General features: G+C 35.7%; 1 long non-coding RNA gene across 1 annotated transcript in view; it reads left to right on the forward strand.

The window, feature by feature from the left end:
- LOC120598669 (uncharacterized) overlaps window positions 1-13,699 on the forward strand; it is a 103,571-nt gene that overhangs the window by 712 nt on the left and 89,160 nt on the right. The window lies entirely within an intron of this gene.

Consider the following 13,699-nt stretch of genomic DNA (forward strand, 5'->3'; position numbering starts at 1 on the left):
ACATAAAGTACAGGCTAAAGAGGTAATGAACAAGTAAAAAGCAAATTGCCACACATAGTGTGACAAATGCAATGACAGAAATAAGCAGAAGATACCAAAGAAGAATAGATGTGGGACATCTAACCTAAATTTGGAGGTTAGATGTCCCACCATCTAACCTCCTGGAGGAGTTGACATGTTAGCTTTAATCTAACTGATAAAATGGACAAAGTTAATAAAGTGTATAAAGAATAGCAGATAACAAGGACTGGCAAAATAGTGTATTTGGAGAACACAAGTATGTCTTCAGCTTGGAAATAAAGCTGGGCTTTGGGGAAAACATGATAAGAAATGAGGCCGAACAAGTGGCAGGCACCAAATGATGGAGGGTCTTTTTGTGAAACAAAGGTAGGAGTTGGAGAGTCACCACAATATTTTAAGGGGGGATATAATATGTTAAGATTTATATCTGGAGGAAATGAATTTGACAATCATGATAGTGAATTAAATTCAGATTCTATTTATCTGCTAGTCTCCAAACCCATGAAACAGCCAAAAAGATGATAGAAGGACAATAAAGCAATAATAACATTAGGAAACAAGAAACAATGCCATTGGTGGACCTGAGATCTTGTGGAACACCTGGACAAGACAAAGTGTAAAAGAAAATGTGTTTAGACTGTCCTGTGTACATTTCAGGGAGAAAAAAATCTACAGAAGTTTGGGGAACTCCAAGTTCAGAGTCAAAGCAGCCATGCAGGAAGCATCATAGAGCTCACTTGGGGGTTGTGGTTGATGCAGCTGGAACTGGGCCCTCCAGTCTCTTCCTTCCTCATTTTGGCTGCACATGAACACTCATAGTATGTACTCAACATTGAACCAGGGAGGGTGAGCACTGCAGCCGGGAAGATCAGGAAACTCCTCAGGAAGATACTGGCCTCTCAGAAAGACAGGACTCTGTTTCTCTTCATGGCTTGCTTCACTTAGCATAATGGTCTCCAGATACATTCAAATTGTCATAAATGGCAGGATGTATATATATATACACACACATATACATATATATTTTATATCTGATACACACACATATATAGAAACATCTCTCTCTCTCTCTCTATTTATCTATACCACATTATCTTTATCCATTCACCTGTCAAAGGGCAGTTAGGTTGTTTCCATATTTTGGCTATTATGAATAATGCTGCAACAAACGTGGGGGTGTAGAAATCTCTTCTAGATCCTGATTTCAATTCTTTTTAGGTAGCTACTGAGGAGTGGGATTGCTGAATCATATGATAATTCAAATTCAATTTTTCTGAGGAATCCCATACTGTTTTATATAATGATTATAGTTAATAATATGGTTTTAAATACTTGAAAGTTGTTAAGAGTAGATCTTCAGTATTCTTAACACACATGCACACACACATGCATGTGTGCATACACACACACACTATCAGAGTTACCTACATAAATTGTTGAGATGATGGATGTGTTAATTATCTTGATCTTGGTAATCATTCTATAATGTATATGTATATCAAATTATCACATTGTACACTATTAATATATACAATTTCATTTGTCAATTATTTCTCAATAAAGTTTAAAAAAAAAGGGGACAAGGCTCTTTAACAACTAGCTGTGTACTTTTGCCATCATCCTACCCTCACCAGAACTGGGTGATGATAACTCAAAGGGAGCCAAGTAAGGGCTCTCAAATGTAAAGCATAAAGCATCAAGAGGTTAGGAAAAGAACATAAAGATATAAGATTGAAAAGTAGAAGATTAAAAGTTAAAACATTAAAATATTTCCCAAGTAGCAGACATGACTAATTAAAAATGTATTGAAAGAAAATAATTCCATTTGTAATCACAAAAACAAAAACAAAAGACCTAATAATAAATCCAAGAAATGCACAAGAAACCACACAAAACAAAACCATAAAAACATGGTGAAGGACATTTTAAAAGACATAAATAATTATCCATGTTCTTACATTAAAAAATTAAGTGATGCAAAGTTGTTTGTTCCCCCAAATAATCCCATGGAATTAATATAACTCCAATTAAAATCTCAATAAGAGGTTTCATGTTACTTAAAAAGTTCTCAATTTTATATGACAAAATTTATGAAAATAACCAAGAAAATATTTTAAAAGAAGTGAACTTGCCTTACTAGATAAAAGAATATGTCATTAAGCTATAATAATTAAAACATTGTGGCATTAAAACAAAACATAAAAACATTAGTAACAAAACATAAACATTAGTAAAAGAAAATGGAGAAACCAGATATACATATGTAGGAATGTAGTTTGTTGTAAAATGGCATTGCATTTTACTTCAATAGAAAAATGACCAACTGTGCAAAAAGGTCTTAGACTGTTGCCTATGAATTTGAAAGACTCTCTACTTCACACCATAAAATAACGTGAATTCTCAATCTCAATGGGTTATCAAAACACAATATAGAATAATTTTAAATCTATGGTTAGGATAGTCTGAACAAGAGAAAAATTTCAGAAGCCTTATATATCAGAAGAAAGAATGATTGATCAATTGAACAATTGATTGATAGCATTCATACAAATCAATTAAAGAATCTATTAAAATGGACAAAAATATGTATTTGTCAAAACACAGAAATAGAAGTATGAGGCAAAAACATAAAGTATATGTTTAATGTCTTTGGAATTACTAATTAAAACAATAAATAAATGTCATATTTTACCATCATAATGAAAAACATTTAAAAGATAAAATCAGTTTCAGAAACAGGCAATAGTACTAATCATAAAGAATTTTTAGAATGTAATTCGATGAAGCATCTGTAAAATACAAAAGAATTCATACTCCTTCTCCCAGTATTCTATGTTTAGGGAGTCTATTCTATAGATATGGGTCAGCCACACAAATACAACATTTTTATTTAATGGCAAGGAATTGTAATTAGCCTGAATATCTATAAATAAGTAAATCACAATATATCCATTCTATGAAATATTTTACAGCAGTTAGAATAAAGTAGACCTTATATACTAAATGAAAAATTCTCCAAGACAAATTATTAAGGAAAAATTAAAGCCGAAGAAAAATACATATGGTATAATCATGATTTTGCAAAAACTAACAAAGAAAAAGGTGTACGGAAGTGTGTGTGTGTGTGTGTGTGTGTGTGTGTGTGTGTTTGTGAGTGTTAAGAAACATAGAAGGAGACTAAAGAGGTACATAATAAATCACTTCTAGTAGCTCTGGGGAAGGGAAGGAAATATAGAAAAATATGTAGGGAAGTGATATGAGTTGGTGTAGAATGGAAATGTTCAGATAATTTGATATCTGAATTTTCTAGATTGCAAATATATGCATGCCTAATATATAATTGTGTAATTCCTAATTGTAAAATTGAAAGGTTTTACAAAAAATTACAATTAAGGCATTAGCATGAATTTGCAGCTGCAGTGTGGTGGTATAGATAAGCAAAATTAGGGGCAGTGAGATTATTTAGAAGAGTAGAGCAAAGTTGAAGTGAGAAAAAATGGTTGCCTAAGCTGGGGAAATAAAAGTGGGGATGGATATTTCTCAAAATGGACAAATACTAAAGATATGAAAAATGCAATATTGAAAGGACTTGGCGAAGGTTACATTCAGGTGGACAAGGAGTCTCCAGCTGTCTTGTACCTCTCTCTGTGCCTCATCCCTCATTTCATACAAACCCCATCTAAAGTTCTCTATTCAGGGATGCTACTATTAACTGTTTATATACATCCCTGAGGTCTTTCACTCTACTTTCTATGTATTTTACAAAAACACCTATACACATTCACAGATTTTTTTAAAAAATTTGAATGGGAATTAGATCCTATGTATTATTCTGCAAATTAATTTTTTACTTAATAAGATGCCTTGGGGAATCTGATCAAGATGACGAAGTAGGTAGATGCTGTACTGATCTCCTCTTGCAACCACATCAGTTACAACTAAACTACAGAATAGCCATCATTGGGAATCACCTGGAGTCTGCCTGAACACAAGTCCTACAACACGGGACATACAGAAGAGGACAACTCAAGACTGATAGGAGGGGCAGAGATGTGAAATGGACTAGTCCCATACCCGTGTGGTGGTAAAAATCAGGAGAAACATCTTGGCTGCAGAAGTTCCCCCTGGAGGAGAAAGGGATTCTGGCCCCACACCAGGCTCCCCAGCCCAGTGTTCCAGTACCAGAAAGAGGAGTCTCCACAACTTCTGGCTGTGAAAACCAGTGAAGATTGCAGCTGAGCGAGACTGCAGGAGTGGCAGACTTTCTTCTTAAAGGGCCCACACCCAGACTCACTCACTGATGAACTCACTAGCTCTGAGCTCCAGTGCTGGGACAGCAGCTCAAAAGGTGCCAGGGACACACGGGGAGAAAGTGAATTGTCTGGCTTCAGGGTGAGGGCCGGAGGGCAACTTTCTCCCAGACATAACTTCTGGCTGAGGGCATTGTTACTCTGTTGAGCCCTCCCTCGTGGGGTGTGCACACCCAGGCAGGCGCCATATCTGAGTCTCCATCAACCGGATGATTCCCTGAGACCCCACCCCTCCCAACATGCAGGCCTGCCCAAGCCACTTCCAGTGGATTTTTCATACAAACAGCCTGTCTTGGCTCATGCTGCAGACTTTCCTAAAATCTCTCAGGGTTCATAAAACCTAAAGAAGCAACATTTGGCCTTGGCATGCCCATACCTCTTGTTGAGCAGCCCCAAGCACAGCACTAGCAGTGGCTGGCCTCGGTTTGCAGCTTGACCTCCCAAGGCATTTCCAAGCCTAGGATGGGTGACAGTCATCTGCAGATTGCTTGGTGCCTCATGCCAGGTGGCCTATGCCAGGTGGCCTTGGGCAAGGCACAGGCTACAACTGAACTTGGCCTGTAGCAACGCCACTCACACAAGGTCTCTGCCTACACGCTGGATAGCCAGCTATGGTCTGAGCCAGAGCACCATCCAGGTTCACATCTGAGGATGATACACTCAAAGGGCAGACAGGGCTAGCACCAGAGCCCTGCTAAAGCAAACTTGCTCCAAAGGTCAGCTCCTGCACAACAGCTCCTCCACTGGTCACAGTCAGTCATCAAAACCAATCAGCCCTAGGATCAATCTCTCCCACTAATGAACAAACAGCAACCAAGTCTCAATTATTGACAACAGGAGGGCACACACAACTCATACAAGGAACATACCTGGAGCACCTGGCTCAGATGACCAGGGAAGACTGTGTCATTGGGACCCACAATACACCTACTACATAATGCACAATACACCTACTTAGACAGCCAAAATAGGAAGACAAATAAACATGTCCTAAATGAAAGAACAGAATAAAGCTCCAGAAAAAGAACTAAACAAAATGGAGACAAATAAGCTATCAGATACAGAGTTCAAAACATTTGTTATAAGGATGCTCAGTGAACTTAAGAGAAGGCTAAATGAACTCAGTGAGAACTTTAATGAAAAGACAGAAAATATAAAAGTGGAGATAGAAAACATAAAAAGAACCAGTCAGAAATGAAGAATACAATAATTGAAATGAAGAATGGATTAAGTGCTTCAATCAAGACATAGGGTAACTTATTCTCTAATTGAGTAAGAAAAAAAAAACCCTTATATGTGCTACATACAAGAGACTCACTTCAGATCGAAAGACATACACAGACTGAAAGTAATAGAAAAAGATATTTCATGAAAATGGAAACAAACAGAAAAGCTAGGGTAGCACTACTTATACGAGACAAAATAGACTTTACAACAAAGGCAGTAACAAGAGACAAAGAAGGACCCAGTTAACTCACTTCTTGGTATTTATCTCAAGAAACCCAAAACACTGCTTTGAAGGATGATGTGAATCCATATGTTCATTGCAGCATTATTTACAGCAGCCAAAATATGGAGGCATCCTGGGCATCTATCAATGGATGAATGAGTAAAGAAGAGGTAATATATACACACAATGGAATATTACTCAGTCATAAAAAAGAATGAAATTTTGCCATCGGCCACAACATGGATAGACCTAGAGGGTATTGACCTGAGTGGAATAAGTCACACAGAGAAAGAAAATTATTTATCTGTTGATCAATCTGTCTATTTATCATCTATCTATCTATCTATCTATCTATCTATCTATCTATCTATCTATCATCTATCTATCATCTATCATCTAACTATCTAATCTAAGCTTTGAGTTCAGAAATGAGGACACAAAACAACAAATAACCTATTAAATAATTGATGCCATGGTTACAGCAAGAACAGTTACCACGGACCTTACTGTAAAGTCATGAAGGAAAGGGCAGCAAAAACTCACGAATTTCAATTTTGTTACCATAATGTGAAAAAGTGCTGGAAAAAATTATAATTTGTTGTCAGGTGATTATTTTCACTGTCTAAAAAGGCAGAACACTCATAAAATATGTCCTGATGCCACATAATCTTCTAAGCTGACTTCAGGGGTATTTCCATTACTCCTATTTACTCAATTAGAGAATAATTACTCAGGCTCTTTCAGTGTTAGTCCAATTGCCCTTGAAGAATTACATGTGGTGGGAAGAACATACATTTGATTCTCTCTGTGAACATTTTTTTCAGGGGTGACTTATTCATTTTCAGGGAATTAAGATGCTTCACTTACCTTACACTGTTTGTAGAGCAAGAAGTGTCCATTTCTTTCCAGTGTATGTCTTTAAGCTTCACAATGATACAATTTTTATATTTCATCTTTGAGCATAGTCTATCTTTTTTGGAGGAGCTGTCTCTACATTATAATTTGGATGATATTTGGGAAAATATGATATCACAATTTTTTTATTTCTTTCCATCTTCTCTGTGATGTTTCAATCTTTTATTTGTTCTTGTCTTTATCAGTCTTTCATATTTCTAATTTCTGCTCAAGTTAATGAGAGATTATCATTCTCAACTTGTTTATATTTCTTATTAATTAGCAGTCAGTGATACTCTGTGCTTGCTAAATGAGGACCTGTGAGGATTATCTGGTGCTTTGTTCAAAAGAGTCTTTCACTTTTTTAATCCCAATTTTAGGTGCCCTTGTCAGGACAGCTGAAGATGAGAAGGCGTTGACCTTTGCATGGTGAAGTTGACTATATTTATGAATACAGATGTAACATGTATGTTATATGTCTAGTGTACATTGATAATGATAAAGTTTTATTTCATAAGGCCGTCACTCCCAAATTTTCTCCCATTTTCTTACCTAGGATTCTTTAGGTCCCCTAGGTAAAAATGATGAGTATCGATCTAATTTCAGTTACAGAGAACAGAAGATACTCTAGCTATTTTAGGCAGTAAGAGATTCAAAACAGAGAATCAGATACTGTAGAAGAGCTTCTACATTTACCACAATCAAAATCCTTGGGAATCAGAAAAGCATTGTCCTAAATTTACCTGCTATATATGGCTGAGATTGTCACCATCTCTGGGATCACATGTCCTAAGTTATGCTCTGGGAATGAGAGAGCCACCATTAGAATGAATGACTTTAAAGCCTGGTATCCTCTATGATATCTCTGTCAGAAAAATAAATGCCTGACCTGGTTCCCCACTTATTCAATACGAAATTCAAGCCTCTCAGGAGTGCCCTTAACCAAATCAAGAAACCTCAGCTACAAGGGAGTCTGGAAAGTATAGATTCATTTTCTCACCACTGAAGTACAATAGGACACACCAGAAGAGGGTGGGAACGAATGTAAAGGGAGCCTGCCATGTGGTATTCCATGCAGTCTTCCTTTTTTTTTTCATTTTCTTCTGATGCTTCTGTCTCTGATTTTCTCTGATATGTCTTTGATATGCTGCACAGGAGCTACCCTCCAATCCTTCCATTTTAGAATCCTTCCACTTCTTCATTCCCTCCTTCAGGCTGTTTTTCTTCTTTACTTTTTCTATCCTGTTCCTTTCTTTTCTATACTGTAAAATACTCTGTGAAAACTATAGTATGACCAACAGCCAGAAAGTTTAAAAAGAACTTAGATAACTCCATAGAATGGCCAGATTCTTGGAGAATCAACTAAAATTTCTAATATTTAAATGTACATATCCATATAATTTAAAAACCTTAAACATTTAGATCTCTACCTATTGCTACCACAATGCCAGAATTTTCAAAACTGTGTTCTGAAAGCCAACAAATTTTTTTTGTTAGACTTAGGGAAAAATTGATTTTAAAGCAGAACTTGGTCTTAGACAACATAGTTATTTAATTCCATGAATTTTAAAACTAAGACTTGTAGGATAACTTACAGAGATTTTCCGTTCTTTAATTTCTCAATCATCCACAAAATTTTGCTACATCTAAACAGCATTTTTTTATATGGCGATCATGTAATCCTTTATCAATTAAGATGTATTCAGAGAAGGCTAATTTCTGCTTCTAGATATAATGTCATATTAAAAAGTAAGCTTTGTAAGAAAAAGAACGGATATTTTTGAATGAAAATTTCACTGAGTTGGATAAGGCTCTAAAAATTCAGTTTGAAAGATGTGGGCAATGAAGACAATGTGTTCAGTCTAAATCATTTCATACATTCAGCAAAGTCAAAATTAGACTTATTTAATTATAGAGTATGTTATTATATAATTATAAATTATTATTTAGTGGTAGCCAATCATTTATATATGCAAAAATTCAAATAAAATTAGGTTACATAAAAAAGCCAAAGGATGAATAATCACAAAATATGCACTTTTCAATTCTCTAGTGTGTTGATTTAGCCTTTAAACATCTTCTAAGAGCTCATATGTGTGCATGACTTTCGCTGCAGCTGGCCTCATTTCTAATGGTAGTGTACAATTAATCACTCTTGAGGCCAGTGGAATCTGTCAATTAAAAGTATTTTTCTGCCTGTCTTCTCTGTTTTTGGTCCTGTCATGAGAGCTCTGTGTGTGTGTGTGTGTATGTGTGTGTGTGTGTGTGTGTGTAAAGATGTTGCAGAGGATTAATAGAGGAGGTACCAAAGAACAGTCCAAGTATGTCATGGCAGGGGCACTTTCCTTACAAATGTAGAGAGAATACTTTCATGCATAAAAGAGAACAACTAAGTGGCAAAATAAATAGCACTGATAATCAGTATAATACAACTTCGAATATTAGAATATTATCCACTTTCTAGCAGGAAGACTGAAACAGTCTCCAACCTGACTCCACATCCAATTTAGCCTTCCTCCATCCTCCATTCGTCATCCAGAGATTTTTCTAAAATGTACATCTTCTCATTTGCTCTCTTTCTTTAAAATTTCGTAATGGTTCTTCACTCCCTTAAGGATAATGCCCAACCTCTGTAGAATAAACAGAAACCCATGAGGACTTTGCATCTCTTATCTTGCTGAGCTTATCTCTTGTTTTACCCCTCTGTGCCGCTCCACCAAGTTCCTGAAACTCCAAACAAGCCAGGATACTTCAGAATGTTGTGCCTTCACATTTGCGATCCCTCTCTGAGAACCTTCCCTATCCACCATCATCTACATTCACCCTATTTGATGAACACCTACTTATGCATACAAGATTCTTGTTTGTACAGGGTCAGGTTTATGGTCCCATCTATGTTAAGTATTTTCTGGACTATACCACCTTGACCAAGTTGAATTGACCATTTAGGGCTCCTCTATGGCTTCTAAATCCCCTTACTCTAGTATATGTGATATTTTATTCCTGACTCTTTATGTTATCCTGTAAATCTGTTGAAGGACTCATGTGTCTTCTCTGTCTCCATAGCAGTGCTCCCTGAATCTGGCAATTCCTTGATTTGCAGAATAAGATAACAACCAAAAATTATTGAAGGCGATAGTGCTTGATCCAGATCTTGAGCCATTGGTAGGATTTGGGCAGGATTCTGGGCAAGGGAAGAAGTATGAACAAAGGTAAAGATATATATATATAATAAAATGTTGCATGAGAGAGAGAGGGAAAAGAAAGAGTGAGACAGCTGGAATAGTGGAACTCAAGTTTTAATATGTAGTGTAAGACCACACTGTGAAACCCTGAGTAGCTACAACCTGATGATACCATCATGAAATAGGTCAGTTGGAAAAAAGAGCCTATGCATTATGCAAAGGCTAAAGAATAAAATCATGTTGATTTTGAGGGCAGAAATCCTGGGATTTCTTTTTTCTTCTTATAGGCCATATCCTTTTCATAAAATCCTCTTGCCAGTGGAATTAATACGTACATTAGAATTTGATGAAGTGTTAAGTACTATGTGGTTGAAAAAATAATACTAATAAAACAAATTAAATCTAATGCCTTTGACTATGATTTTATAATATATTTATATTTCATCATGAACCATTAACATGTCATCCTTTGATGATTAAATCCACTAATAGGCAAAGTTGGTTACCATAGTGCCAAAGAAGCCTAAAATCTAGTTGGAGTTGAATGACTTCTAGGGGGCATGAGTACTATAACATCTACTATAATCTAGGCACCAAAAAATGTATATAGTTTATCCAGTTTAAACCTCATAACTACCCTGGATCATACAAATTATTAACCTCATTTGTATATATGAGGAAACTAAAGTTCAGATCATTGAAATAGCATCCTAGCTATGAGTAGAAGAATTTTATTTAGCCCTAGGCCCACAGGCCTTGAAAATGAGAAAGAAAAGTCATCGTTTTTAGCATCCTAGCAAAATCGTTAGAAATTTATCTTATATCAAAAGTTAGTTTAGCATCTTAGTTATTAGGAGAACATTTCTTAAAGTAAAATTTTAATTCTAATAAAGTCAATTGTAGTTCACTAAAAATGCACTTTTTGTGAATGCTATGGAAATAAAGCCTTGGGGTGAGGGGAAGGAAGACAGTTATCTGCCTCGAAGTGTGATTTAAGCCAGTATTTTGTAGCTCCTAAAATAATTTCTGAAATTTAGCTGCTTCGATTAATTTAGTTGCTTCATATCACGCAATCTTTCCAGAAAGCCTTATCTTAGTACCTTTAAGAAACTCAATCTGAAAGTCTCATTGTGGCTTTTAAAATTAAAATGTAGAATTCTTCCACAAGATTTAAAGGAATACTGGGCGTGTGACATTCTTTAGTGAGGTGTCCTTCCCCTCGTGCCTAATCCTTTCAATGCTTCCCTGCACTAACATGTAGAATTACTAAAACTATCTGTGCTCTCAACACCATAAATCTTCATGTAAATAGCACAGAGCTTAGCAAAGACAAATAGCAGGGTTCTTTGGTATTCCTTTAGCAATTCCTTTAAACCATTGGCTTTTTCCTCTTCTTGCTCAAAGGCATAATTTAATTGAAATACAAGGCAGTCTAGTGAACTTAGTAGATGTATCTTTAACTGGTAGAATTGGTTTTATAATCAGTTTTCTATGTCATATTAGGTAAGAATTTTACAAATCTTTGTAACTCAGCTACAGTGTTCTTGACATTCTTATTTCTTTGCCGTAGGAATCAAAGGTTCTTAAATAACAATGACTCTACTTAAATAACATAAAAAATAACTTTGCATATCTATATGATTAAATGTGAATGTCTCTGGCAGACGGTAAGCTATTCAAGTACATTTACTCCCAAGAAACCAACTTTTTACTATGTTTCTAATTTCTCTATAATTTACACCCTTTTACACTATTTATTCTTAAAAGAATGTGTCCTTGAATAATCACAACCTGTACTTCAAAAACTAGTAGTAAACAATTTGGATTTAAAATATAATTAAGTCCATTGATGTTTGTGACTCTGTATAAGTGTCTATTTAAGTCTTCTGAGCAAGAAGTTCATGGTGGAATGAAGAGAAGAAGTTGGATTTTAGAAGCTTTCTTTTATTTTTTCCCTTAAATGTGTGAGAATATTTTCGTACATTTCATTATTCTGGCAGGACAGAGTTTATAATGTTTGTGACACCTCTGAGTGAACTCATTTAACACAGATAAATCCCACAAGTAGCGAGGAAGTGGCGGCCCCATTGATAAGCTTCCCTAGTTCACAGAAATTAAGCCATAACATTCCCATTAACTTTGTTTGGAGCAGTGATTAATGATAAAGGGTAGAGACAAATCCAAGGTAATATAGATAGGGAACTATTATTTTCCTCATCCTCCAAAATTTGGCTATCATTGGGTAAACATTTACTTCTGTGGAAGCCTTTCCTCTTCCCTCACATTGGTATGCCAGCAATGTGGTGGACACTCTATAGGATGGCATAGAATCTACTTGTGCCTGACACAAGTGCCCCTACCCTCCAAAGCAAGTATTCCCTCTAGACTATTATCATCTCAATTTTCCCTGAATCTATTTCCAATCTCACAATACCTTTGTTCGCACAGCTCCTGAACACCCCTAGAACAAAAATACAAAGAGGTTTGTAGGAACTTAGATCAGACAGTTTTCACATAGTGGTATCTGAGAATTGCCTCAGGGGAACGAATCAGCAGTCTGACAGGCCAGGAGGGCCTTGGAAAAGTGACCTACTGTGAACCTAAGTCTGATTTTCAGCCTTGTAGACTCTGAAACCACATTTTATTAATGCAATGAGAGCAGGCAGACTCAAATTAACCAATATAGATATAATTTATATATATTCAATGTATTAATTTGCAATGAGAAATGGAATTGTCATAAAACTATAATACTTATGCTGGCATCATTATTGAAGTTCTCTTCCTGTAGTCAAGCCTTTATGGGGAGACAAATTACAATTAGAATTTGCTTAGACTCAGAACATGAGTAGTTAGACAAACTGAGTTTGAAATATATCAAACTCTCAATAGAGGAGGTCTAAGCTTAGTAAGGATTTCAATATTTAATGATGTACTTATTTGTAAGACTCCTTAGAAAGTTCACTGAGGCATAAAGCTTGATTTAAATTTAATAGAGCAATATCTTTCTGGTTGGTATAACACAGAATGTTGCCAAGACACAATTCCAGCTCAAGAATAATCCCTACACAAATAAATGAAGGTTTTCAAAATGTTTATGGTCAGATGGAAAAATAATCAAATCTAAATATAAACCAATTCTATGAGGCAACAACAAACCAAAAGTTAACCCCCAAAGCTAGGTCTTGCATTGACTAAGAGTTGCCTAACAATAGCTAAGCATCAAGAGTAATCCTCTACTTCCTAGACCGATGACTCCCCATAATAGAAAGGCAATATGGTCCAATCTTCATTTCCCCTTCCACCAAAGAGATAAAAGTTCTAGAAATGGCATTTACGAATGCCACGTAAATATACTAATAAATAATAATCATGATTTTCATGTCCTATGGCTTCTATTCTATCTCTTTCATTATGAGATTTAATAGATATTTTCAAATAGATATTTCCATTTGTCAAAAGAATATAGGAAAAGAGAAGAAAATGTTTATTCTAAAGGGCACTTTCCCCAGGAAGTTAACTACTCGAAAGTATAGACTTAGGAATATACCTTCTTGAGATAAACCTTAGTATTGCAGTTTATGTCGTGTGTAATTACTTCACATGTCAAAAAAAAAAAAAGAAAAGTCGGCTCTATGAAGATGTTGTGTGGAACAAGCCATTACATGCAGTGCAATTGCTGCTACCTTTTTCTAAGGTAAAATCAAGCACCAGAAGTGTCAGAAGTTGGAAATGGGGTTTTAGACCCGTTATCTCCATACTCTTATTCATACATATGGAAAATTCTCCTTAGCCACTGCCAAAAGGCTTTCTAAAATGTTTAGTAATACATGGTTGTT

Source organism: Pteropus medius, unplaced genomic scaffold, assembly GCF_902729225.1.
Source record: "Pteropus medius unplaced genomic scaffold, Ma_sr-lr_union100, whole genome shotgun sequence".
Taxonomy (NCBI): Eukaryota; Metazoa; Chordata; class Mammalia; order Chiroptera; family Pteropodidae; genus Pteropus; species Pteropus medius.